Here is a 23,808-nt window from a genome sequence, read left to right as displayed (position 1 = left end):
TACATTTTTGTCTCCCACTAATTTACTGAATTACTTTTTGTAAAAGGGAAGTATGGATATTTGGTGCAAGGTCTGATAAAAAACAAAAAACAAAAAAACACTGTAGTGTTGGTCTTTCACATGGTGGCACCTGACCTAGCGCAACAGTGGAAAATAGAATGAAAGGGTGTGAACAGCAGTTGCATCCTTCATGAAGTCTGTAAACAGAGAAGTGTGGCCCGCTAAAGCCAAAACCGTGGAAGGTGAGAGCTGTCTTTCAATTAGCGATTGGTTACTGGCCCAAAGAAAGCGTGGCACAACATACTGTGTCAACTCTAACTGAAAGAGGCACGCTGAAGCCAGCTGCTCAGCTGACAGACACATACTGAGTGAATGGTGTAATGACTGATCACTGTCCTGTTCTGGCCGCCCAGCTGTTCGTAAAGAAACACGGCAAAAATTACAGCTCTAATGGTGGCTTGGTCTTTGGTCAACAGGGCGATGGCCCTTGCGGTGGACACGAAACGGAGATTGCGTGGGTTGCTTTGGGTGGTTTCATCGGTCATTATGTTGAAGACATTGCCTCTAAGAATCTTGCAGACTTCTGGGTGAGTTCTTAGTATAGTGGAACAGAGTTAAAGAAAGAAAGGAGAACTGAAATAACGTCCATCTACGTTAGCATGCCAAAAAAAAAGAAAGAAAGAAAGAGAAACAGACTTGTTTGAATCACATACTATTCATTTAATTAATAATGACTATGACCACATTCACACCTTCAGTGTTCGAGATAAACAACCGTATTTACTAGCATGTTTTGACTTCCGTACTGTTTTGTTCATTAATCATCATACAAAAGTGGATTAAAATATATGTAAGAATTAATAACTGCTGTCAAGCAGTTTTTAATTGTCAATACATCTGCCACTAGTTACTAAAGTAGATGCTAAATATGGGCAGCATAAAGTTACAACTAATATGACATTACTTAAAAAACACAAACTCACAGTGGCTCTCACATTGTATTGCATGACAGACAACTAGTTGGCTTTCAATTGGTTCAAATGACTTAAAAGTCTGAAAATGTAAAAGAGCCACATCATTTATAGAAAGTAGTGTCACTCTCATTTAAATTTGAATTGTGTGTGAACAGATATGTGTATGCTAAAACCACAATGACAATCATATTCTACTGCTGTGAAGTGTTGCATGGTTTATCACATTTGGAAAACTAGCGTAGATGCAGCAATCACTATTCAGCTGTACACTTCTGGAGGTGTTTATTAAATCCACAGAAAACTAAATGAAAGGAAAAGAAAAAAACAAAATTTGTCACTGACAGACGAGGTCTGATATCTTCACCCAAACAGATTACCGGCGGAGAACGTCAACGTCTTTCGACGTCAGCCGTGTTGTTGGGGGTAATAGTTAGGAGAGAAGACAAAGTCATGTGACCTCCCCGCAACACCAGACAGCATGCTCGGATGATCCTCTGATTATTTCATCGCACATTTTTTTTATCCCCTCTTCTCCCTCTGTACCACGGCATTCTAATCAGACTAATTAAAAGCTTTGTTCATTTGGAAATCTCCGATGACAATTTGTTTCACTCTACCCTACAGCGGTCCTGTGAAAAGAGAATTAAATTTGATCTTCTGACAGCAATTATTAAACGCTCCCTCCTGGCTTCAATTAAGCCCAGAGGCTAACGTGGCTCACCAGGCAAGAGCGCGAGGGCCAAGATACTTCCTTTGCCACTTTATCATTGCTCCCTCTCTTTCTTTTCTTTAAAATTCATGTACAGGATCTCACTGCACTGATTTGAATATTGTTTATGGGAATTTTTTTTTTTTTTTTTTTGGTTCCTTCTTGTGGCTTTACAAGATGCTGGTTGAAGGGAGAGAAAGGGGGTAAGGTGGAAAAGGGAAGTTGAGCAACCTCTCCGATCAATCGGCAGCGATTGCACGAAAGTTCTTTTCATGAGTGATGTTTCAGTAATGATGGTGAAACAGTCAGCGAGCAGATGTTACTATCATTTTCACTGTACTCGAAAACAAGCAAAAAAAGGTTAAAGGTCAAACTGAGATTTCAATATCATCAAATGTGTCATCACAAATGTCATTTTTTTGTGTATTCATGTTAAACAGAGCGCTCTTTTAGGACTCTGCTGCAGTGCCTTCCTTTTGTCTCTGTGGTTCTACATGTACCTTAAAATAGAAGGACTGCCCCTGTGACTGCCTAAAATATTGTCAGGTTTGTGAGTTTACATTGCAAGCAGCATTATTTGGTGTGAATCCAGTTTCAAATCACTGTCACCATTTTGTCTTTTGATCTCTCTATATATTGAGCTCTCTACATTAATTTCCAGTAATATAAGAATCTCTTTAATTTTGAAAACTGTAGCTACATCAAAATTCATATTTTACTGAATATATAACAGTACATACTGAATTTAATTAAGCACTTTAATAATAGTAGTACTCCGTTCTTTCTGGATGATGCATCTGCAATTTTGACACTGACCTTTGACCTGCACATCCTTTAAACCTATGATGTACTATAAGAAACTGTGAAAATAATTTACTCAGTATTGTTTAAATAAATATAAGTGGAAGAACTTTTTTAGTTCATAAAGAAATGACACTTTACAGCCCCTTGCCTATTTTTTTTTTTAAATAAAAATTAAATAAAACTATATTAAATCATTTAAATGTAAACTATTTGAATTTGGTGGCTCCTCAGCTCTTATCAGGATAAATTTAGTATTTTGCATTATGCAGACATCTCAGCATCTCCGTTATGGTCGGAAAGTAAGCAATGCAAATACACGCTTGATCTGTGACCTGCTCTGTAAGCAAATGACATGGTTGTGTCATTTTGAAACTTTGCCTCTGCGGTTCTCAAAGCGATATGTCCAAATGACTGTTCACTGTGCCTACACTGACCAGAGAAATGAACGGATAGCTGCCCTAACATCACACTTGCCATTTCTGACCCCCTCGAGGTGACCTGAAGACATCTAAACTGATCACAAAACACATTTAGATCTGTCAGGGAGAACATAATTTGAAGTTGAAACCCATTCAGCAAGGATGTCCTTCAAATCGTTGACCTGACTCTTTTTTTCCCCCCTACATTTTTCTCTCTCATCGGTCCCAAAGCTCTGCGAGGAAACCGAGTAACCCAGATCGGGAGGAAGAGAGCGCGGAAGAGGAGATGAAGATTACGTGAGCCCACTATCTCAAATCTCCTGCTGCAAAATGTTATGCCATTATTCTGCCCTCCCCCCACCTTGATTTTCAAGTGATGTCACAATTCGGTTGAAGTGCAAGTTGATCCACTTGATTGTTGGAAAGCATTTCTGCGCTGTTGACATTGCGGATCATTAAACTGTGATTGTTGCAGTTAGCGTTTGTCTAAACATGGGTGACGCCTATCTCTCTTTCCTCCTCTCTACTGGTTCCTTCTTGACTCACTCCTTTTATTTCTTGGCCACACTTCCTTTTAATGCAGGACTAGGGATGTCGAGTAAATCGACTAGTTGGAGGGTTGCATGAATGACTAGTTGGCTTAAAGAAGCCTGTATAATTAGAATGGTTTCAGGTGCACCGAATTTCCATCAGACACATTTCTTACGGGGCCTTTACATAAGATGTGTTCACAAACAGCTTGACGCACACTGGGGTTTTGAGACACGTTTTTAAAAGTAGATCTATTTTTAACTTGACATGTCATCTAAAAAAATGCACCGCTCATGGCGGGACGCTTAAAAACGCTCTATACACGACTCAACGTCGTAGGATGCCCATCTAAATGTGTGTGACTAGAAACAGTGCTCTAAAGGAAATTAATTTTAGATTATTTTTAGAGAGTTTCACTGTGCAAGTTGTGTAACTAGGAAATATAGCATACTCTATGCTAATAAAAGCATCATAATAAAATGTGAACCTGGACCACCAAACCAGTCACATAGGTATATTTGTAGTAACAGGCAAAAAATACATTGTATGGGTCAAAATTAAGTTTTCTTATATGCCAAAATCATTAGGATGTTAAGTAAAGATCACGTTCCATGAAGATATTTTGTAAATTTCCTACCATAAATATGTCAAAACTTAATTTAAAGAACTTCATTTGGACAACTATAAAGGTGATTTTCTCAATATTTAGAATTTTTGCACCCTCAGATCCCATATTTTTAAATAGTTGTATCTCTATCCTAACAAACCATACATCAATAGAAAGCTTATTTATTCAGTTTTCAGATGATGTACAAATGTCAATTTAAAAAAAAAAAACTGACTCTTATGACCGGTTTATTATAAATTATAATAAAAATCCATTCTTGTAATTAGATTAAATACATTTTAAAATACGCATAATCAGACAACAGTTACTTTTTTATGGATTACATAATTCATCTTTCAAAGTTTTTTTTTTTTTTTTTTTTTTTAATTATCACACTTTTGATCATCTTTCACTTAATATATTTACTTGACTATAGATTTTAAAATAAATTATCACATTTGCATGTTCAGTGGTTCATCTGACATTGGTTATGGTCACGTGACATGCAGGTAAACATTTTTTTTTTAATTAATTATTAGCTTTTCATTAAATTAATAAACCCCCTGCAGTTTGTGTACAAATATCAGTTTGGGAAACCTTGACGTAATATAATGTTTAATGCACTTCATGTTGTTAACAACAATAAATTTAATATATTTTCATGCTCTTTATATTTTAATGTCAATATGGTACAAAGTTATCCTATTTAAATCAATATGCTAAACGAAAAAGTAATCTGAAAGTATTCTAAAAGTAGTCTGATTATATTACTTAAAATGTGAAATGTAATTGTTTACGTTAAAAACTATAATTTTTGCCATGTAATATATATATATATATATATATATATATATATATATCTCATGTATCCAAATTCTAGAAATTCTGATACCCCTGCTTTGATGTCCTTACAGCTTGGACCTTGGGGAAAAGGTAGGCCCAGGCCTAGTTTCTCATTACAAAATATTACGAATAAATACATTTAAATATTTATTATACTGATTAAATAAATATGTATATGAATAAATAAATAAATAAAAAAAAATATATATATATATATATAATTAAATAAATAAAAAAAACACATGTCTCAAAATTCAGATGTCTTTGGTAAGATACCTGCAACCCCCTCTTTCGTGTCCTCTCAGCTTGGAGCAGGGGGACCAGGCAGCCCCGGGCCCAGTCTCTCATTACGGTCTCAGCATGCCGACGCATAACCCCCCACCCCCCGTTTGTAGTGGTAAGAGGAACCACCAGGGGCTGGCACAAGTTACTCCAGTACCGGCTCGGCCCGACCTCATCAAAGCACGCGCTCGTAATTTGTCACAGAAAGCAACCAATTAAGATGCGTTAAGGGACGAGGCAGGGGAGGGGAGCGAGAGAGAGAAGGGTAGACGGGGCAAAGCAGTGAAAAGATAGCATTTGATTAAAGAGTCAGCGCAGCTGTGGTGAATCAAAACGGCCCGGACTTTCAAAGAAAAACCTCAAACATGGACGGGAGGTTTAGAGCGCCGAGCTAGCGTGATCAGATAAAGCGCTGCTGGTTAACCCTTGAGGAGGAAAAAGAACGGAAGAAAAGTGAGCATAAATATTAGATTTTCGTGACTCGTAGTACGCATACACATGCAAATTGGACTGACTTTGTAACAAGCCTCTGGATTACACAGTACCAAACTCCTCCCACATTGTCCTGTCAGCTATTTATAGCTAAGATATTTATTTTAGTCTTTTTTATATATATGTGACCATGGACCACAAAACCAGTCATAAGGATCAATTTTTGAAATTGAGATTTATCTCAAAGCTGAATAAATACGCTTTTCACTGATGTATTGTTTGTTAGGATAGGACAATATTTGAAATTTGAAATACAAACATTTGAAAATCTGAAATCTGAGGGTGCAAAAAAAATAGAAATATTGAGAAAAATTAAGAAAATTCAAATGAAGTTCTTAGCAAGGCACATTACTAAACAAAAATTAAATGTTGATATATTTACGGTAATAAATTTACAAAATATCTTCATGGTACATGATCTTTACTTAATATCCTAATGATTTTTGGCATAAAAGAAAAATCTATCATTTTGACCCATACAATGTATTTTTGGCTATTGCTACAAATATACCAGTGCTTCTTAAGACACACACACATATATATGTATATATATATATATATATATATATATACATACATATATATATAAATATGTGTTAAGTTTCCTTTTAAAGGTAATTATTTCCGTTTTCTCATGTTTCAGGCTCATAGTGACATTCAAGATGTCCTGCCATGCATCACTGCAATTGGTCTCAGTCTCTCCCCTGTGTGTGGAAAAAAAAAATGTTCCACAACTTGTACCTTTTTTTATTTTTCTTTCAAAACCTCCATACAGGAGTATCCATGTGTAGCGTGTGATGTGCGCGCGTGTATTTCACTATTTATTTATTTATTTTCTCAGGCTTTACCTTGTTGTTCAGTAGCGTGTCAGGGTTGCGCGCATTTGCATAGCTTCCTTTACCGCGTGTTTCTTGTGTCTTGCAGCTGTGACGGGCCTGTTTTTTTATATGTGATCAGAAAACAGTGACAGCGAAAGTTTTCCGATGCCACACGCCGGATTAAACGGCTTCACTTTTCCGCTTCACACTTTTCAGTCATCTCGGCGAAGGAGAAAAAATATGCTAGTCAAATATAAAAAAAACAAAAAAGGGAAGAAAAATCTCTGCTCAGAGGAAGAATAAAAAAATTGCGAGATACATATCGCGTGTTGTTTTTTCAGGCATTTATATAAAAAATAATCACCCTTCTAATTGCTGTTATTCTGATGGTAATCGCTCACTCTAGCTAAATAATGACCGCTTCTCGATTCGACTCGATAAGAGCGGAAAAGAAAACAAGGGAAAGCAAGTGCTTACAGCCGGTGTTGTATAAATCAGGTCTGTGTATGTGTGTGTGTTTTCCAGAGGCTTATCTACACCATCTCGTTTTTAGGAGGGGGGGTTTGGGAAAGTGCAGCCTGCAGAAGGTTGCGAAGGGAGGGAAGCTTTTTCTCAAGGCTCCAGCCACTCGGCAGCGCAGGGATCGGCCCGGCGATCTCCCTCGGCTCCCGATCCAGCTGCAGCGTTCACATAACCCCAGCTGTCCCCCTCGGCTTATGATAGCACAACTCGTCTCTCCCTCCCTCCTTTGCGTTTGCACCCATGGACTTTTCCACTCCCTTCTGCACTGCTGGGCACACACCGGCCCTTTTCCCCCCTCGTACGTTGTTTTTCTTTTTCTGCGTTGTATGTTTTTTCGCAGATTTCTATTCCCCCCACCCCTGAGAAAAGTCCTATGGCCGTTTGACCCCGAGACGGGATGAGAATGCCCACCCCCCCCTTCTCTGCCGAGCCTCCCTTTCCTCGTTCTGGCGCCGATAGTGGGGACTGTCTTTCTCCTGTCTCCTCTTTCCTCCATCCTCCTATCCTATCCTATCCTTGACTCTCCCTGGGTCTGCTCCCAGCTCCGGTGTTAGGCAGACGTTCCTGCTGCGCATTATCCCAAATAAACAACTCATTACACATGTAATTAACCGAGGGGGCTAGCCAAGCATCGGAAGCTAATCCACACCAGCATTCCCAGTCCCTCTCTTTTCCGATTCCGCTGGAGGGAAGCTCGGAGAAAGAAAAAAAAAGTCGGCTGCGTTTAGGATAAGGAAGAGAGGGAGGGAAAGCGAAAAAATTTCAAATCGACTTCCCAACAAAATTAACCTTTTTTTTTTTCTTGAATCGTGCTCAGCTCTTCCTTGTTTTCTCGACCGTCTCAGAAGTGGGTCATCGACGGGCTGCCTAGCAGCGTTTTGAAGAACGTGGAAAAAAAAAGGTCTGCGCTCGCCTTGGCGAAAACAGTTGTAGACTTTTTACGAGCGGCCTGCTTATCCAATTAAACTGTCATAAACACATTAATATAACGGCACATGCCCGTTCGGGGAGAGAAGGAAAGAGGCTAACTGCCGCTTTATTAACATGAGGTTTCTTCACCTGTGCGCTGAAGCTTGACAAGAGCAGTTCCTCTTTCTCGCGAAAGATGATGATGAATCTAATAAGATTACACCTCCTACGTTAACAGGCCTGCAAAGCACGCTGCTTTTAATCTGACCTGGGAAACAATAACCTGTGGATAAAAGCAACCATGTCAGTATAATGAAATTATGTCCATTGTGTGTCTCTACTCTGGTGGGAGCAATCCAGTGTTGTTGAAAGAGACAACAGTCTCAGCATATATTTTAGAGATTATGACAGTTTCTGTCATTCACGAGTAATAAACCACTTTTCCACTCCTTGTCAAACTCGTTCCCCTCAACAGCGCTGTAACTTCAGACTTCACGGTTTAAAGTTGTTCTAATCTAACCAAGGTGTCAGGCCTGTGTTCAGGCCTCTCTGCGGTCTACAGGTGCTAACGTAGAGTCCAGAGGTCCAATACACAACCCCTCTAGAGAGACACCGGCGGGAAAGTAGGGCGAGCTAGCAGGAATGTTTGCCGAGTCAAATTCAATCATGCCACATCATTAATTCACAATCTTAACAGTTAGCAACAGGGCTGGGGACGTCGTAATGTGCTAAGTGCAGAGCTCTTTACGCTGAGGTTTGTTTTAATCAAATATACAGTAGTGTTTGAAAAGTTTGGCCTCTGTGAGATTTTTAAATGTTTTCGAAGGAGTCTCTTACATTCAGCAGCGCTGCATTCATTTGCTCAAAATACAGCGATACTATTACAATTTTAAATAACCGTTTTCTATTTTAAAATAATGTTTATAATGTAATTTATTCCTGTGATGGAAAACCTAAATTTTAAAATCTTTTGCAACATTATAAATGTCTTTATGTTAGTTTTGATCAATTAAAAGCATCACTGCTGAATAAAACCAACGGCTTTTGAACGGTAATATAGAAATTTTAAAACTTAACAACCGACCTCGAAATTTTAATTCACTGAATTTTACACACACACCACAAAAAGTGGTAATATGCTTATTATCCCCCGGATAATTTATCATAATGCATGTTATTCTAAGGATCTATTTTACGCTTAAAGCAGACTTGGAGAAATCTAGTGTAGTTACGTTGATTGAGTCATATTAACAATATTTTTAATAATCAATTACATTTGCATAAAACTTTTTTAGGTTTCTGACTTATTTTTGTATTTATTTGTAATTAATTAATGACATTACATTGTATGTGGAACGTCAACTGAAGGTGGGAAAACACTTTAAAGTACATAAACAGCTCAAGTTTGTAATGAAGAAATAAAATTAGCACTTCACTTCTAAAAATATTCCATGAGGTGGACATCGCCCTATTAGATTACACTCCATGCCTACACACAATTTCTTCTCTCTTCACTTCACACACTACCTTCTCTTTGCCAGCCATGAAGACCATAAACCAAGCTCTGTCGCAAGCCTAACTTATAGTCATATGACTATTTTCCATTTAATAAGTTCCTGTTAAAACCACACATATCAAAGTCTGTATAAGGAGAGCATGATATTACGACAATACAATGCGAATATTGGGCGGTGGGGGGACAGCAGAGCTCGCCAGAGTCTCGGCAGGTATCTCCCTTCCTTTCCTCATCTATTTATAACCTGTGAGCCGCTCTGATCCAAAAATAAGACAGTGACCAATTTTAACCTGAACAATACTGCAGGCTCACAATCGTAGTCCCCGGCACACATATGCAGACAAACACAGGCAAAAAAAAAAAAAAAGTCAATCTCATGGCTGAGCTATTTCTGGCGGGACAGCAACATTTAGGAAGTGTGGGCCACGGGCCAGCGAGCAGTTTAATGACACGCCTGCGTCACATGGTCTCTTGTCACAGGAGCTCCTGCCATTGTCAGGGTTGAGCGCGGACGCACACACACACGCACGCACAAGGTTATTTGTTTTTCCAGAGGGGCTGTAACAGAGCAGCTGCAGGTGAAAGGAGCCACCTCCACACTTCACCATACAAAGCAGAGCACTCCACGGCCCGTCCTGCACTGGCCAGCAAACCCTGAAGTTTCAAATGAAGTGCTGCTCTTATTAATTATGCATACAAGTCGGTGCTGCACATTTCCTTTCCTTCTTTCTATCTCACTCTTTCTCTCCCTCTCTCTCTCTCTCATTCTCTTCTTTTCCAGATGGAGCATCTGTAATAAAATTAATGACATCATTGGCTGTACTTCGGAGTAACTACTGGAAGAAAAGTCATACATCAAAGTAAACATTGTGCTGTGGAGAGCGAAGAGAAAAAAACTTTACGACGTATGAGGGAAAAAAATCCTAGATAGCTTCTAGACTGACCTTTTTCCATTGTTAGATAAAAAACAAAGAAACACACGCACGCACACATAAAAATAATATAATATTATTTATATTTATATACATATATAATATATCTCTGTGCACTGTGTTTGATTTAAACTATTTTGTTATTGATGAACATATTACTTTTCGATTTATTCGTTTAGTAGTTGCATTTATCTAAAGCAACTTACAAATGAGGAATACAACAAGTGATTTATCATAAGAAGGCAATAAGACGGGAAGTGCTAGCATTACAAAGTTTAAAACCTTGCCCGGAATAGTACAAGCTGTTTAGTGAAACCATAAAAATAAGTTTTATGTATTTAATTTTTTTGAACCGTATCTATCTACGCACACGTATCAAATCCATTGTTTGATATAAAACACAGAAAGAAAAGACAAATAAAATGCGAATGTATTATTCTACACAGTCAGAAATTAATTGCACCCGGCATTTAAAGTGGAATAAAACCGTCTTAAGACAGAGCAGACAGCCAATGGCTGAAACTGGCTCGCCTGATTGGTTGTTTTGGCGGTGGATGACAGCCTGCTGAAGGACCCTGTGCAAACGCCACCACAAACATAAAGGCATTAAGTGTCACAATGCCAGGCTCGCAGACACATCTCCTCTTCTGTTTTCACGACTTTTCTTTTTCTTTCTCTTCCTCGAATCTCGAGTGTCCAGCGCGGCGCGCTTTTTCCGAAGTTTTCAGCCCCCGATGCTGACAGGCCGCTGTTGAGAACGGCGCAGATGACTGCAGAAAGACACACGTGTGTAGCTTGGCAGGACACCGCTCGTGAGAGCTGCTCTTGCGAGAGAGCGCCTGAGAGGCTGTCTTTGCAAGCTCGGCTGAATGAAACACCTCAACCTCACACTAATGAAAAGAAACTCTTATTTCCTTCCATCGTTTCATGTTCAAGCGCATTTGAATCACGTCTGGCAGTTGTCAGACGCAGCGGCCTGTGGTGTTTACTACCGAACGAGCTAAAAAAATAACACGTGAAACTGTATATGATGATAGAAATCACAGCGTCACGACACTTTGAAAGTGTCAAAAGGACCTTCGAGTCCATTGCGAGTGCTGAAATCGCTAAAAATACACGCCTTGCCACACGGCACCGTGCTACGGGCAGCTCCGGCGACAGAGACGTCGGGGTTATGAATGTTATGTGAAGCTGGGGCATAGAGGCCCCTCTGTCCCCCCTCTCACCGGAGAACCTTACAGAATGACTGGGCTATGCTGCCCCACTGACAAAGATAAATTACATTTGCTGGAAAATATTTCAGCATTTTTTCCGCTCCCCTACCCTTTCGACTCGTCTCCCATTTTTTATTTTATTATTTTTTTTGTCGAAGATTTTCGTCGCTTTTTTGGCCCTCATCCACCAACGTGCCATGGGTCCCTCTGCTGTGAAGCGAGACGCACACACTGTGCCACTGTGCTTTATCATGAAACGTACTCTCCGTCTCCAGCGCAGATCCAGAAAACGCAGATCCAGATGGTTAAAGCAAAGTTGGACGCCATCGAGACTTCCAAACTTGACCGGATGCATTTATTTATTTATTTTGCATCACATCGGAAAGTGTGAAGTGGCTCTTAAACTGCATATTTTAAATCGCCAACTCTAACGGAAGTGCGACATCCACTAAAAAAACATAAACCTGCTGTATACGACTAGATGAAACGAGCTCTCGAATGTAGGGATGAACCTTTTCCTAAACTGTTTTAACTGAGTCTTATCTAGCCTAAAATGTGCTCTATTTCTCTAGGATACTGACCAAAGTGGAAGTGCTTGGATGTTTAGGGGAGAGGAAGGCCAGAAGAGGCTTCCCGCTGGACCACCCAAAGCTGAAGAGGAGTTATATGAAACAGGAGTCACCTTTACCCATCTGATTTTTTCGGAACAGCACTTCTTTCATGTTCGCAGCGTGATATGTTGCGCACATTCATTCGGCGTACGCACGCACACTGACTTGTCTGTCATCGCAGCCTCCTCGTGGCAGCCTCGACCAGCTTTCTATCATCTGCCCGTGTACAAATACACAGTAAAATATAGTTTTTCTCATATCACGCAAATGCACATACACAACTTTCAGAACTATTTCCGGCCACATACACGCAGACTTCTACAGCATACATAATAATTACTGTGTGTTCGGTACATACCGCGGAAGCCCACAGCAGATCTTTAGAACAGAGAAAAAGCTCAGCTGAAAAATTCAATTTTATGCAGAAATATTCTTTTCACAATATAATTAAACATCAAAGGCAGGACTATTCCTCTGTGATTGAGCAGCACTCTGGTGAATCAACTCCATACACCACCTTCCACTTTACAGCGAGAAAGAAAGTTGCCAAGCGTCACTGCTAATTACAAAATAGAGACAGAAGGAAAGTTAAATTCATTATGCAAAAACCAGGACAGACTCGTGTGCGCTGGGTACGTTCATCTAATGCCAAACATCATACCCTCTTTGAGGGTAAAAATGACTTATCTGAAGCTGGTTTATTTGCTTTATTAAACTAATTTTTAGCCTAGTAAATGAAGCTGAGAGAGTGTGGAAAAAACGAAATGAGAAAATGTTTGACTTCATTGACTCAAAATTAACACACTGCTGTGTAATAAAATGGGCCGATATTACTTTTTATTATTATTGCTGAAGAGTTACCATGACTTTTTTTTCCTTTCTCTGCAAGCTCATGAAACTTACTGGGAGATAGTGGCAAATGTTTGGTTTGAGCACGTATAATGACTTCTTTTGGGGGGAGAATTTTTTTTTTAATGCATTTAGATTAATGGCTATTACTTAAAATTAATTACTACATCATTTTCTGCATAATGCCTGCTTTTGCTTGAAGAGGAATAATCATTCATTACACTGCACATGCTTGCTTTAACTGCCAGCAGAAGAAGTGCAATTCACCTATGGACAAACCTTTAAGACAGCACAACCCAGTGTAAATTTGTGCTTCGGAGGGGCACACAAACTGTGCCTGTAAATGCCCCTGACAATCGGCTCAAGTACCTCAGCCAATCAGAGTGACACGTGGAGAGCTGATCCCTCTTTGAGAGAAGTGTAAGGCCATGTTGTCACTGTTGGTTTTGTGAATCGACAGAAGCCTAATCCCTGGTGATTTCCTAGAGACGACAGGTCTGAGGAGGACCGCTCGTGTTTGTGTGTGCGTGTCTGTGCGTATATGTGCACGGCTATGAGATGACCCTCTGAGTGTAATCATATGAGTCCACATGCGAGTGTGTTCATTTTCCTCTTGGGCAGATTAAGCAAACACTAAATCCCAGGAGAGCAACAGGTGAGACACTCACACACACGTACATGCACACATATACAGGAGCTTCATTGATTGTGTTAGCCTATCCGACAGTATAGTCTGAAAGAGAGTGCACTTGAGGTAGAAGTGACAGAAATACAATACGTGATGCTTTTTGCATGGAGAAATTGCAAATTTGTTCTATTTTTATTTTTTTTTTTTTTTTGCAGCGCTGCTTAAACTGTTAAAATAAAAACTATGATGTGTAACTTATTCTGTTCTTTCACAGTTAAGTATACAGGAATGCTAAAAAAAAAATCTGTTAAGACATAAAAGTGCCAAAAAGTAATTCTCCTGTTAATTAAACAATCTCATTCTTTCAGTTGCATCTGTATCTGTCTTCACCTTTACTTGTAAAAGTATGCAGATTCTCATATTTTTGCAAGTACCAGCTTAATTAGTCACTTCAAAAAGTAATTAGATTATAACAGCTTCTTACAATAACTTTTGAAAAACTGATTTAAAAAATGTTGCTCACACAGATTTATATCATTCCAAATGCTACACTTCCACTTTTTTTTTTTGTCTTGATAAACACTTTAATTCATTATAGTAGCATGAAATTTTACATTTCTGACTCTTGACATCAACTTAACTGTTCTCAAAAACTATAAACTCAGAAGTTTTTTTGTGTACAAACTTGTTTTAAGCTAATAGAATCTTAAATTTAGGCTTATTAAGACAAATAAATTATTTATTTTCATAAAACTGCAAACTATAGACTTTTGCCTATATAATAAACGGATGGTTTCTTAGCTTGAGTTGATGCACTATAATTTTTTAGCGTCTAGTATTACTAATGTTGCTATTTATAATGCTGTGATTTTTTTCTTTAGATTTATATATGTATGGATTTATTAGCACAAACTTGGTCGAATTTAATTTTAGGCTGTAGCGCTTGATCTACCTGCATATAAACATAGTGAATACTGTTAATGTCGCGAATGAAAGTTGATCGCATTTGAGCGCCTGTTAATTCAACACTGCATTTATCGGCGGATGACCCTCGGACCTCCACACATCACCGGCCAGCTCTTTTATGATATTCACAACGGCAGTAACTGTAAATTCATACATGAACGCTGTAAAGTGTGTCGGCTTATTCTGCGAGCTGATAAAGCACTTTAAAAGAACCAAACAAAAGCACACGCCTGTCTTTCTCTATTAAAACCCCTCACATAAAAAAACCGCTGACTTGTTAGTGATTGTCCTGTCAGTAGTCACAGAAATAACGGGTGTTGTCATGTCAACTTTCTTAACCGAGATTCTGTAACTCTCTGCCTTGTTTTCGCGAAATAACGGAGATGTAAACTCACCGCATTATTGTTTACCAACAATGTCACATAATGTACGAGCAAACGAACAACCGGTGTCCGGTATCAGTGTCACTTACTTCATGGTGCGTCTGAAGTGTGTCCGGTGAAGTTTGTCCTGCGGTGTGACGGAAGGTGTTGAGCCGCCGGGTGGACTTCACCGCTTCACACTTAAAATCCACCAAAAATCACCAGCACCACCGGAAAAAGTGTCGTTTTGTCGTTTTCTTAATGCGTGTTTTCTTTTCTCGTGGCTAATAAAGCGTTTCAGATGCTGAGGTTGGTGTCGGTCGTCCACGGTGAGGAATGATTAAGCCGTTATTGCGACTGATGATGTTGAGCTCCGCGCCTCAGCCTCTCTCCCTCTCTCTCTCTCTCTCTCTCTCTCTCTCTCTCCCTCTCCCTCTCTCTCTACGCAGGGCAAATAATCGGGTTTACTCTTGAAGGGGGACGGGCTTACATCACTCCAATGTTTTAATGAAAGAAGCGCAACACTAATGCGTTTTTATCTCTTACCTGATAAAATCAAATCACACTGTGTATAGTAGTCAACGTGTGCACAAAGACAGTGGTACTTTTATTTTTGTGACTTTTAATGATTTTAAAAAGATTTTTAATTTATTTAAACTTAACATTTTACTATACACTCTTAAAATTAAAAGTTCTTTATTGGCAACAATGGTTCTATGAAGAACCCTGAACACCCACGGAACCTTTCAAAAGCGAAAAAGGTTCTATAGATTTTTAAAACGTTCTTCAAAATGTTTTTTTTTTTTTTTAGGAACTGTTACCTGAAAGGTTCTTTGGCAACCAGAAATGGTTCTTTTATGACATCACTGTAAAAACACCCTTTTGGAACCTTTATTTTTAGTATATTATGTTATTTGTTGTTGTTGTATTGTAATATATATGTATGTATTTGGTAACACTTTTTTACTTTCTTATTTGGTAACACTATTTTATGTTGTCCTTGTTACACATAACATGTACTTACTATAGTAATAACAATAAATTATGCATAATTACATACAACTAAACCTAAACCAAAACCCTCATTCGAACCCTAATCGTATAGTATACATGTAGTTAATTAATATTACTCAGTACTTAATGCATAATTACACTGTAACAAGAACCAAAGGTTCTAATTACATCCAAACCTAGTTTTATAGCCTGATGCAATAAATACTGTAAAATACTTAAATCCTTTAAAATGCAAAACTTTCTTTGTTTGAAGTATATTCAAAGTGAAAATCTGCAGTGATGCGTTCATTAAGTTTTCACGACGTTTACATTTAATTAGTAATAAAGAAATGCAAGCTGAAACATTAAAAAGTTAGTTAAATCAGTGGAAACAAAGATATATGAAAATATAAAAATATTTATAGTGTAGGGGAACTTTTAAGCACTTTTTATTCTCTAGTTCTTTAGAAAACAATCTACACACCAAGGATGTAATAAACCCAGATCTGAAGAATCCACAAAGTAACATTTGTCAGAGTACAAAAAAAAACACCATATAGCCAACTCAAGAACGGTATAGAGTGATAATTTCTCCTAGCACTTTGATTCATATAAGCCTGCATAGATTAGTGCCCTCTCACAGCCCAATCTTCTCGCCATATATTTAAATGAGTTTCCTTATCACTAGAGATAAGTACTGTAACACATGCTAAACATGAATAAAATCACAGACAGATCTGTCCCACCATGAAACGATTTTAACGCATCTAACTGAGGAATCAAGAGATGATAATGAGAAAAACCGTGGCTACTATCACCAAAGCTCTCCATGCCAAAGACCACCCTGTGAATGTTCAGAAATAATGATTGAATTTACGTTTAAGGGTTGCTATAGGAATAGAAACTATTATTTAGCTGTTTTTTCACTTCCCCATCTTAAAGTGGTCATCTGTATTTCTTAATGTTTATATTTCGTTGCATCACGAAGCTATTGCCTTAGCATTAACCTTAAGCACCACTTGAGTCACTGACAGACAAACCAGAGGTAGAGGTAAAACATGAAATCAGTTAATGAATTAATAAAACCTGCTAATCTGCCTGACAGACTGTAACTGGACCCAGCGGTATCAGCTTCCGTGGGATCCCACTTCTGGGTCACAAGACACTGTAATCTTGAATTGCATTTTTATTGGTAATTTCAATATCTAGATCAATACGGCTTCGGTTGCACCGGCTATATGATACCACATGCTAAGTTTCACCAGATTCTCTGATTCACCATCTCTGATTCACTGACATTTGGCCAGTCAGCTGAAGTCAATGAAAATGTCTTTAGCCTTAGGATCTGTAGGCCACAGTATCAGTTTTATGAACTGTTATGTCTATTTGAAAAGCGTGTATATTATGTTAAACCCACCGTGTTCACGATTCCTTCAGTTCTTCCAGCTCCAGCACACAGTTTTTACCAGGAAGACCCTCTTAGGTTTCAGAGTGCGGTTTTGTTTGTTTAGTTGGCACCTGGTGGAGAGACACAAAGAGAGAGAGAGAAATTCTTTCTGTGTTAATAGCTATATCTAGGCACAGTGTTCAAGATACACTGCTTGGCTGGGGGAACTACAAAAGGAATAAATAAATATATAAACAATGTTATTGAGCTGCCTCTTGCATATTCATGTGGTAGGTAAACTAGATAAAGAACAGGAAGAGGAACAGAAACAACAGTAACTACAGCAACCATACCGTATATCACTGATGGTGACCTGGCTGACTTAGACCTGCATGAGAATTTGCACTTTTAACCACAAATAATCCATTACTTTTATTGTTTTTGATATCTATTATTGCACATTTGCAGTAATATAAATATTTACAATTTATTTCCAGCCATTTTCTCTCTCTATATATAAGTAAATTTCACTACATTAGTTCAGTCTACTAAACATTGTGCGGTAGAGCTGACTAATGAGTTTGTTAAAATGTCTGAATTTGCCTGTTAGATGTTCCCTGAAGGCACTTTACTGTAATATCTCAGAAGGGGATTTCTGTCAATAGGGACATAAAACATTTAAGTATTAGTTAGTTTTCCTGACCCAATTTACAAACAGACAGACACATAGAGCACACATGTGTACACACAAATGAATTACTCTCCCTTTTGTTTTCTCTGGCTGTCGATCGCTACCAGACTGTCGGTCCAAAGTGAACCTGCTTGCCATCATTCAGGAGCAACAATCCGATTTCCAGTAAGCTGAAAGCCACAAGGAAAGTGTCCAGTAGCAGTTATGTCATTTCGTATACACATACAAGAGGCTTTTCAGAGAAAGGTAATTTTGAGGTTTCGGCCTCATCTGTTCATGTTTGTAACGAGCAGATGTAAGGAGACGGAAGATAAATACACAATGTTAGTGGCTGACAACAATCCCGCCTACGTTGTTTTCTTTTCGGAAGCCCGGTAGTTACCCACGTGTGTCTTATTATCTTCACTCAGACATAAGTAGCGTTCGGGAGGACGGAGGGACAAGGCCTCTATTTCGTTTTATTTTAAGAGCACGATAAACATCAACACGTTTTCTTTGGCAAACAGGAACAAGCAAGGCTGTTAGTGTACGAGTGTGTGCGTGAGTATACGTGTGTAATCTGCTGCTGATCACACTCATGTGAAAACACAATCTGGCTGTCAGAGCTGATAACATTGTCAAGTGCTCAAACACCAGCGCTGAGCTTTCACAGAGCATGAGAGCGCCGGGATGAGCCTGTCTCCCAAGTCTGGCCAGATCATAGATTCTTCTTTTCCCCTCCTCATTTTGTCAGTTTATCTCACTCCTCCCCTCGGCTTCTCTCTCTCTCTCTCTCTCTCTCTCTCTCTCTCTCTCTCTGCCACCTTTAATTTCACCCGTTTCCTCTCTTTCCCTCTTTCCTCTCCTAAACTTTGAAGTTTTAGATAGGCAGACAGATAGACACACCGACAGGCAGGCAGAGGAAAAACACACTTACTAACTGGGGTATTTATGCAGCACAAAGTTATGTAAGAGCCTCAAAATGGGTGTAAAAATGGCTTTAGAAGGCTACAAAATGGCATTTTTGTTTTTGCTTCAGTTCAGCATTTATGTCTCAGTGTATATGTATAAAATACCAGCGATTCTTAAAAAAAAAAAAAAAAAAAGACATATATATATATATATATATATATTAAATAGTACATTTAAATAAACTAAATAATAATAATAATAATAATAATAATAATAATAATAATGTAACTATTATTTTTTATTTATTTTATTTATTTATTTATCTATTTGTTTGTTTGTTTATGTATTTATTAACCTATTCATTAATTTAAAAAGACACCCTAAAATTACTCATATGTTTGTGTTCCCTATAGTCAAAAGGCATATATATCTGGCAGACAGATTTATTTTATTTCATTTTTATTTTTTTTTAAATATATTACTTTTATATAATATTATATTGTAAAGTATTATTATATGTACTTTTTGGAGAATTTTTTTTGTTTGTTTTTGCTTCAGTTTAGCATGCATTTACTCTCAGTGCGCAGTTCCCTTATGGTCTTTATTTAACATGTTAGAATCCCTGATATTTTAAAATTGAACATTTACACACACACACACACAAAAAAAAAAAAAAATAATAGTTAAAATATTATGTTTACAATTACTACTACTAATAATAATTTAACACTGATTTATTTATTTATTACTTTGACTTTTATATATTATATTATGTACTTTTTGGTCATAGTTATCATATTATCATTTTGTTTTTGCTTCAGTTCAGCATGCATTTATGTTTCAATGTATTGCTCCTTTCCCGTATGATCTGTTTTTTTTTTTTTTTTTTTTTTAAGAATCCCTAATATTTAAAAATAGTAATAAGAATAAGAATAATAATATAACTAGCATTATTATTATTTATTTATTTATTTTTGTGTGTGTGTGCCATAAGTGTGTGCCTTATGGACATAAGGCATATATTTCTGGCAGTCAGATATAATATATTATATACTTTTTGGAGAAATTGTTGTCACATCAATCAATTAATCAATCAGGAGTTTGTATACCAGTCAAATATTTTTTTTCAAGATATTAAAAAAGCACTAGGGTCTTTGAGACCAAAGAAAAGACATGATGGTTAAATTAAAATTACATGACATGGAACATCTGAAAGCATAATCATTTTTAGCTACAGTATAATCCTACAGTAGCTGCACACAAATGTATAAGATGTGTCTTTGCATGTTCACCTTCAATCATACAGTATCATCTATTCATTTCATAATGATCCTGCAGGCCAACTGAATCAGTGCCATCCTTTTGATTTATTTTGGCCAATCTGGCGCAGGTATTACGCAAATGAATGCCTGACTTATCTTCATCACACCAGCCATTTAAGATCAGGATTAATATTTCTCAATAGACGCTGAATCTCATCTTACATTAGCTCTGACCCTTACCTACAACAAGCCATTCAACATATGGCTGCAACTTTCAATGGATCTCCAAGTAATAAAAAAGTGCAACTTTAACTTTCCAAGCATGCATTCAACTTGGAAACTTCTAAAAGCGCATAGCTGATGAAATCATCACGGTTTGAGCCCTCTCTTCATTGAATTTAAATAGCACCTGAGCACGCTAACACATATTGCGGTTGGAAGAAAACCGGTAGTGAAGTGTTGACTCGTGTGGGGACAAATTCAGTAATTTGCATGTTCTGTTGGGCAAACAGCGCGTGAACGCTACACCTTTGATTCATTATAGATGAACCACAAGCAGCACAACACGGTTAAGCCTTTGTGCAGGATGCTGCTGCTCTGGTTTCAGTATTAAAGCTGTGTGCTGGAAAAAGCCACCCCAGTTCCAGTTACCCTGCACTCTACTCAAGTCTTTATCTCCCCTGTCAATACACCTGTACTCTGTCCCACTTGCTAATGGAGGCCTAAATAGGAGTTCGTGTCAAATGACAGTAAAAGTTGAAAACTATATTTGCTTTAGCTAGCAACATGTATGAGCACACCTAAGGGGCCAGTTTCTTGAAACAGATCTCTGCTTTGTGAGTGAAATATACAACTGCAATACATACCTCTGCCAGCAGGGGCGCACTAAGGCTTTCTCACAGATGACTCAACCCTGTCCATCACAGCTAATACTAACTCTAAGTTAAATGGTGGCAGCAATTAGAATATGTTAAGCAGCATGACTGGAAGTAACATGCATTTAAACAAACAAATGAATGAACACTAAAATCCTGACATCTACTCTCTCTTGAACTGTCATTCTATTTATTTCAGAACTTTCTACTGCTTCCTAAATTACTCTGCTGATTGGATCACTTTTACATCTTTGTAAATTTCACCCTTCAGCTCAAAGTTCTCTTTGTGTGTCTAATGTTAAAAGCTGGAAAAATAAATATATTTAAAACAAAATCACACTCTAATGATTTTTCCTCCTTTGAACGGTGGAAACTAATTCACCCATAACCTCCACGAAACTCGCACAGTTATTTCATTGTTTCAACATGGTTTTTTCACAACGGCGGCACTAAAAAAGATGCCAACATCACATTTTTCTGTCTCCAGACTTCGAGTGCCAACCGGTGTTTCCTGAGCTTGTGCAGAAGTCGGGTCCTAACAGATGGTGGGCATTATGGACAGGCAATGGAAATTCTACCTATATTTTCTTATGTTTATTTCAAACTGGTCATAATAGTTGCTCTACCAGACAGTGCAGATTACCTGTGCAGGGGGCTGTTACGTACATGCACAAGTATGTCTGATGTGTTTTATTTCAGAAAACGCTTATTAGACATTAAATGCAGGTCTTTTAGTCTCTTTCATCCCTTCACTCTTTGTCTGTGTTGTTCTCTCATTTATTCTCTCTCTTTCCAACTGCGTTGAAACGGCTGCCCGGCGACACTCGTGCACACTTCAGGTGGTAAAGAAATCAACTCACTTTTACACTTTTAACTCTCTTGCTTTCTCTCCTCAGACTGTAGTGGAAAAAAAGGACCATTGTCCTCTTGACCTGAGACGTGAACTGAGAAGCCCCTCTCTATGCCACATAAACTGCAGAATAGACTGGATCTTAGGCAAACAGTGGAAAGGTTGTGCTATTATAACATCAATTACGCAAACCAAGATTTTAAAAGGTAGCTTCAAAGAATAAGCTCACCTAAAAAGGAAAACTGTCATTATTTACTCACCCTCATGTCAGAACACACTAAAACGTACACTAATGTTTAAAAGGTTGTGGTTGGTAAGATGTTTTTCAAAGAAATGTCAACAAGGCTGCCTTTATTTGATCAAACGCAGTAAAAACATTATCATTGTAAAAATCTACTTTTGAAATACCTGTTTTCTATTTACAAAGCTGACTTTTCAGCATGGCTTGATCTCATGATCCTTCAGAAATCATTATTATATGACCTTGGACCACAAAACCAGTCACACAGGTATATTTGTAGCAATGGACCTTTCTCACATTTCCGGGTTTCTCAAAGCGGAAGTCATCAGAGTTGGGTAAAATCAGAGAGAATGGGAGAATGGGAGAGTACCACAAATACATTTTTTACATTCCCATTTACACAAATAACAAAAGAAAAATGAGAGTTTTCATGACTTTCAGTCAAAGGAAACAGAAATTGAGAGAGACTGATATCAGCGGACAAAAGAGAGAACAATGTCAAATTTACCGCCCCTCCCAAAGACGCTGCATTAGAAACACCCTCGCAATAGCGTTAACTAGTTTTTTCTAACTTGATGAAAAGGTGATATAATACAAAGTATAGTGTTATGAAAAAAAATCTAAATATGAAAAACTTCCAAAGATTTATGATGATGATGACTGTTGAAACGCATCATCACAGTCTTGTGAAAAGGGTCCATAGACAATAAAACATTGTATGGGTCAAAATTGTTGATTTTTCTTTTATGCCAAAAATCATTAGGATATTAAGTAAAGACCATGTTCCACGGAGATATTTTGTAATTTTTCTACCAAATATATATTAAATCTTAATTTTTGATTAGTAATATGCATTGCTAAGAACTTCATTTGAACAATTTTGAAGGCGATTTTCTCAATATTTGGATTTTTTTTTTTTTTTTTGACCCTCAGATTCCAGATTTTCAAATAGTTGTATATTCCAAATCTTGTTCTAACCTAACAAACCATACATCAATGAAAAGCTTATTTATTCACATTTCAGATGATGTAGAAATCTCAATTTTAATAAAAATATACCCTTATGAATGGTTTTGTGGTCCTGGGTCACATATGTTGATTTGCTGCTCAAGAAACATTTAATATATTAACATCAATATTGAAAACATTGCTGCTTAAGATTTTTACTGTGAACTTTTGTTCAGGATTTTTTTTTTTTTTTTTTGATGAATAGAACGTTCCAAAAGAATGGCATTTTGTAATCGTTTATTATAAACATCTTCAAATGTGACAAATTTAATGCCTCTTTGCAGAATAAAAGTATTATTTTCTTTTTAAAAAAAATGTAAGGTCAAAGGTCACCACTTTCCTTGTATGGGAAAAAAAAACATCTCAGACATTCCATTAAATTTCTCCTTCTGCAGAAGAAATGAAGTCATTCAGGTAAACAATGATTGTAATTTTAACAGTAAACGACTAAAAATGCTACGGTAAAAATCTGTTAATTGGTTAACAAAAAGTTTCTGTCCTACAAACGGTGAATAACTGTGATTAAATTTAAAGTCATTTTACAGTAAAATACTGTTAAAATGACAACTTTTAGAAGTGACAAAGAACAAGTCATTGTATAATTTACAGTGAAAATTGTAAA

The 23,808-nt window shown here is 37.5% G+C and overlaps 1 protein-coding gene across 13 annotated transcripts in view; it reads right to left on the bottom strand.

Moving 5' to 3' along the window:
• The window catches only part of mef2cb (myocyte enhancer factor 2cb), a 155,263-nt gene that overhangs the window by 62,463 nt on the left and 68,992 nt on the right, over positions 1–23,808 (bottom strand). For 10 of the 13 annotated variants that reach the window (XM_051108852.1, XM_051108840.1, XM_051108848.1 and 7 more), the window contains exon 1: positions 15,099–15,396. The gene's annotated coding sequence lies outside the window, so the exon portion shown is untranslated. Of the gene's footprint in view, positions 1–15,098; positions 15,397–17,398; positions 17,500–18,117; positions 18,137–23,808 lie in introns of those variants that run through there. The other 3 variants (XM_051108842.1, XM_051108841.1, XM_051108843.1) reach the window with 2 other exon arrangements.

The sequence above is a fragment of the Labeo rohita genome, chromosome 5, assembly GCF_022985175.1.
Source record: "Labeo rohita strain BAU-BD-2019 chromosome 5, IGBB_LRoh.1.0, whole genome shotgun sequence".
Lineage (NCBI taxonomy): Eukaryota > Metazoa > Chordata > Actinopteri > Cypriniformes > Cyprinidae > Labeo > Labeo rohita.
Note: the sequence above shows the minus strand (reverse complement) of the source record. Positions and strands in the feature narration are given on the sequence as shown.